The sequence below is a fragment of the Cucumis melo genome, unplaced genomic scaffold (genome assembly GCF_025177605.1).
Source record: "Cucumis melo cultivar AY unplaced genomic scaffold, USDA_Cmelo_AY_1.0 utg000785l, whole genome shotgun sequence".
Classification (NCBI taxonomy): Eukaryota; Viridiplantae; Streptophyta; class Magnoliopsida; order Cucurbitales; family Cucurbitaceae; genus Cucumis; species Cucumis melo.
In genome coordinates, this window is record NW_026124205.1 from 15436 (window position 1) to 20000 (window position 4565).

Below are 4565 nucleotides of genomic sequence, written 5' to 3' on the forward strand. Positions count from 1 at the left end.
CCCAATTTTTATGAAATACAAGATGCTCATTAAATAATACGAAACTAATCTTCACTTCGACAACTCAAGATATTCAAATACATTTTTACGTTCTCTTATAGATATAGCATAGTAATTGAAGTCTCATTCATCTTATTATTATTGATTAAAAAAAATACAATTAGAGATTTGGTGAGATTATCCAATTTGTAAGATACTTATTTTGGATGAGCCACAAGCTAATAGGATGAACTAAATGAGTTCTGCATTATGAACTATGTATCACGCATATGACTTATAGATGTGCTTTAAAAAGTCACATAGGGTGAAATGAAGAAATATAATATGAAAAGAGAATCGGATTCTATTTGTACTGTATCTGAGATGAATCTTGGCCATTCCCGCCTTTCAACTCCCCTAGACTAGACTTTTGGGTCTTATAAGGAACTAATTGAAACTTTCAAATATGTATAAAATAGGAATTGAACGCCAGGAGACAGAGTATGAACAAATAAAAAAGAAGAGGAAACAAAAGAAAATTCTTTTCTTTTACATATCTATATACATCCTTTACATATTTCTATAAATATCCTCTTTATCTTTACTTGTCTATTTTCGACATCTATAAATAGAGTAAAAAATATATATAGTTTAGTTAAAGGGTAGATTTCCAGACATCATCATGTATCAGTATTTTTCATGATCTATATTATTAATGAATCCGTAGAATAGATACTCATACAAATTCATGATGTGCCAAGAACCAGATTTGAACTGGTGACACGAGGATTTTCAGTCCTCTGCTCTACCAACTGAGCTATCCCGGCCATTTCCGACACATTATCCTTATTTTAATAGATGACTTTGGTCTATGTCAATTGTAAATAAGAAAAAAGGTATTCCAAAGTCTTCTTTTTGAAGATATACGAAATTTCAGGGCTTGGATAAGCCTTTCGAAGTTTCAGTACAGTAGACAGTTAATCATTCAAATTTCACAGATTACTTGCGCAAGGATGTTCGTTTGTACGTCTATCATATAGAATATATACCACAAGCCTTGTGATAAGAAATCAAATTTCCGCTCAAATACGCTTGTGAAAGAGTCGAATGAATGAGAAACATAACAAAGTCTGAATTGCTAATGAACGGATAAATAATTAAAGAGGCCAACGGGCCTTTTTAGGGTTTTGGGGATAGAGGGACTTGAACCCTCACGATTTTAAAAGTCGACGGATTTTCCTCTTACTATAAATTTCATTTTTGTCGTTATTGACATGTAGAATGGGACTCTATCTTTATTCTATTCGATCTGATTAATCAATTCTTCAAAAGATCTATCAGACTATGATGGAGTAAATGATTTGATCAATGAATATTCGATTATTTTTTCAACTTGTAGATCTTGGAATCGATTCATAACAATTCGTTCATTTTTATATATAATTTTATATATATATATAAATATAAATATAAAAAATTATAGAAATATAAAAAATAGAGATTCGAGTTGTCATTAATCAATATAGTATTTCAGTACGTAATACGTTTATCTTTCATCGTTTCTGGAGTTTCGATGGAAGGATTCATTCCTTTACTAACGCAACGTCGTCAACTCCATTTGTTAGAACAGCTTCCATTGAGTCTCTGCACCTACCCTTTTTTTTCGGAAAAAAGGATTTGGCTCAGGATTGCCCATTTTTAATTCCAGGGTTTCTCTGAATTTGAAAGTTATCACTTAGTAGGTTTCCATACCAAGGCTCAATCTAATTAAGTCCGTAGCGTCTACCGATTTCGCCATATCCCCCTCTTTTAAGATTAGTATCGCATTATGATGTCCTTCCCCGTTTTCTTTCATTTGTATTATACTGGAACCACTCAAGTCATTAGAATACCGATTCCTCTATTGAAAAGTGTTTCCTCCTATTGGATTTCTTGTCTATCTTCTTTCATCTCTCTCTTCTCTATCGGAGACCCATATTTGTTCCGATCCAAAATGATTCTATCATTTCTGTATCTGCAATTCAATATATATCAATATAGATAGATATATGAACATATATATTTGCCCCTCTTTCTATTATTTTTTTAGTAAAAAATTTAATACTTAAACGGTCGATTCCCTTGTTCGTCTTATCTTCCACCTTTCAGAATGAAAACATAGAAACGCTTCATTATCATCTCAATTGCATTAAATGCAATTAAGATTAACACATTAATTATTGATACACATCCATTTGATAAATAGATCAAAATTTTCTATCGCTATATTCTATTAATCGTTATATTAATTATTATGTTCTATAATAGAACAATTCCAATATTGAATATTTATTTGAAATGAAATTAGATTCTATATTCATATTAATTAGGAATAGCTAAGATCCCAGTAATTTAGTAAATTACTATGCATGTAACATTTCTGTTATGTGAGCCCGCTTAGCTCAGAGGTTAGAGCATCGCATTTGTAATGCGATGGTCATCGGTTCGATTCCGATAGCCGGCTTTTCTCTATTGATTTTATTTTTGACATAATTGATAAATCAAATAAATAAAGAAACGACTTCTTACCCTTTTTCAAAGGTCACCGATCTATGATGTCGTAGGAACTTACTTACCTTTATGACTAAAGGAGGGGTTCTATTTCTGTAGAACAAATCAAGAAAGGAACTCTTACTTTTTTATATCATTTACATATACAATAGGATCCGGATATTGATCCAAGTTATCTAATTATTCTTTGTTTTGTAGTACAATACTTTTACTGGATTTCACTTCATTTATAATATTTATCATTTAGTTTTCATTTAAGTTTATGAAATTTAAATAAAATAAAATGTTTATGAAATTTAAATAAAATAAAATAAGGAGTCTTTATGTCGCGTTACAGAGGGCCTCGTTTCAAAAAAATACGCCGTCTGGGGGCTTTACCGGGACTAACTAGTAAAAGGCCCAAAACCGGAAACGATCTTAAAAACCAATCGCGTTCCGGTAAAAAATCTCAATATCGTATTCGTTTAGAAGAAAAACAAAAATTGCGTTTTCATTATGGTCTTACAGAACGACAATTACTTAAATACGTTCGTATCGCCGGAAAAGCCAAAGGATCAACGGGTCAAGTTTTACTACAATTACTTGAAATGCGTTTGGATAACATCCTTTTTCGATTGGGTATGGCTTCGACTATTCCTCAAGCCCGACAATTAGTTAATCATAGACATATTTTAGTTAATGGTTCTATAGTGGATATACCAAGTTATCGGTGCAAACCCCGAGATATTATTACAGCAAAAGATGAAAAAAAATCGAGAACACTGATTCAAAATTATCTTGATTCATCCCCCCCTCAGGAATTGCCAAAACATTTGACTCTTCAGCCATTGCAATATAAAGGATTAGTCAATCAAATAATAGATAGTAAATGGGTCAGTTTAAAAATAAATGAATTGCTCGTTGTAGAATATTATTCTCGTCAGACTTAAACCTAACTAAAAAACAAGGGTTCGGACAATTTCGTCCTCCCCTTCGCCGAAGTCTAAGTAAAGAGACCGAAGGAAAGTAAGGTTTTGATCCGGAAATTTTTCTATCATTCATCTATCATTGATCGGTAGGGGGATTTTCATCTCTTGTGCATTCTTTCCAGTCTTTTCGTTTCCGTACCACAAAAATTCGAAATAAAGAATCCATAAAGGTCTAACCGTTGGAATAATAGTATCGATTGTTATTTGATTTGATACATTGTGGTCAGTAACATTGTTGAATTAGTACGGAAAGAGAGGGATTCGAACCCTCGGTAAACAAAAGCCTACATAGCAGTTCCAATGCTACGCCTTCAACCACTCGGCCATCTCTCCTACAGAATGATTATGGCCCAGAAACCGAGTTAATAGTGAGTCATTAATATTCAATTTTTTTTTTGATAGGCACGTCCAACCAATTCTAACTATACAAATAATTTTTTTTTAACTATGTTTAATGGATACTTTTAGCTCATGATTCTATTTAGTTTTTTAAACTATGATTCCTTTTTTCTAAAAATTCGACTTTTACAGTTTTCGATTTTTCACCAACAACTGTTTATCCCATACATATATCTAGTCACAAGTTATGAATCATAGAATGATTATTCGATTCTTTTTGCTCTTTTTTGTATCATAATTCAATCAAAAAACTTCTAGAATTACCCCAGTCAGATAAATAAAATTCTTTTTTTCTTCAACTTCGCTGAAATCAGAATAGTTCTCTTCATTCTGATCCTACTACATTTGGATGAAATTTAACCGGATTGAAATATTTCTTCTCTTTTATTGATTCCTGTGAAATCAAAAAGAAACAATTTTAATATCGAGTGGGATTTTTTAATGAATCCGTTTTTATGTTATTTCGTACTATGCAATTCCTTTGTTTGTGGGATCATTTTCTCACGAGAGGTAATTAAAAGAAATTATAGAATGGGGTTGTTACCGATGCCTAGATCTGGTGGGATAAATGGAAATTTTATCGATAAGACCTTTTCAATTGTAGCCAATATCTTATTACGAATAATTCCGACAACTTCCGGGGAAAAAGAGGCATTCACCTATTACAGA

At 31.9% G+C, this 4565-nt stretch overlaps 3 non-coding genes across 3 annotated transcripts; 1 reads left to right on the plus strand and 2 right to left on the minus strand.

Moving 5' to 3' along the window:
• Positions 1-733: 733 nt before the first annotated feature.
• TRNAF-GAA (transfer RNA phenylalanine (anticodon GAA)) lies at positions 734-806 on the minus strand. Its single transcript has one exon. It is a non-coding gene; the product is annotated as a tRNA-Phe (tRNA).
• Positions 807-2409: 1603 nt separating this feature from the next.
• On the plus strand, positions 2410-2482 carry TRNAT-UGU (transfer RNA threonine (anticodon UGU)). Its single transcript has one exon. It is a non-coding gene; the product is annotated as a tRNA-Thr (tRNA).
• A 1261-nt stretch (positions 2483-3743) lies between these two features.
• Positions 3744-3830, minus strand: TRNAS-GGA (transfer RNA serine (anticodon GGA)). The gene has a single exon. It is a non-coding gene; the product is annotated as a tRNA-Ser (tRNA).
• Positions 3831-4565: the final 735 nt, after the last annotated feature.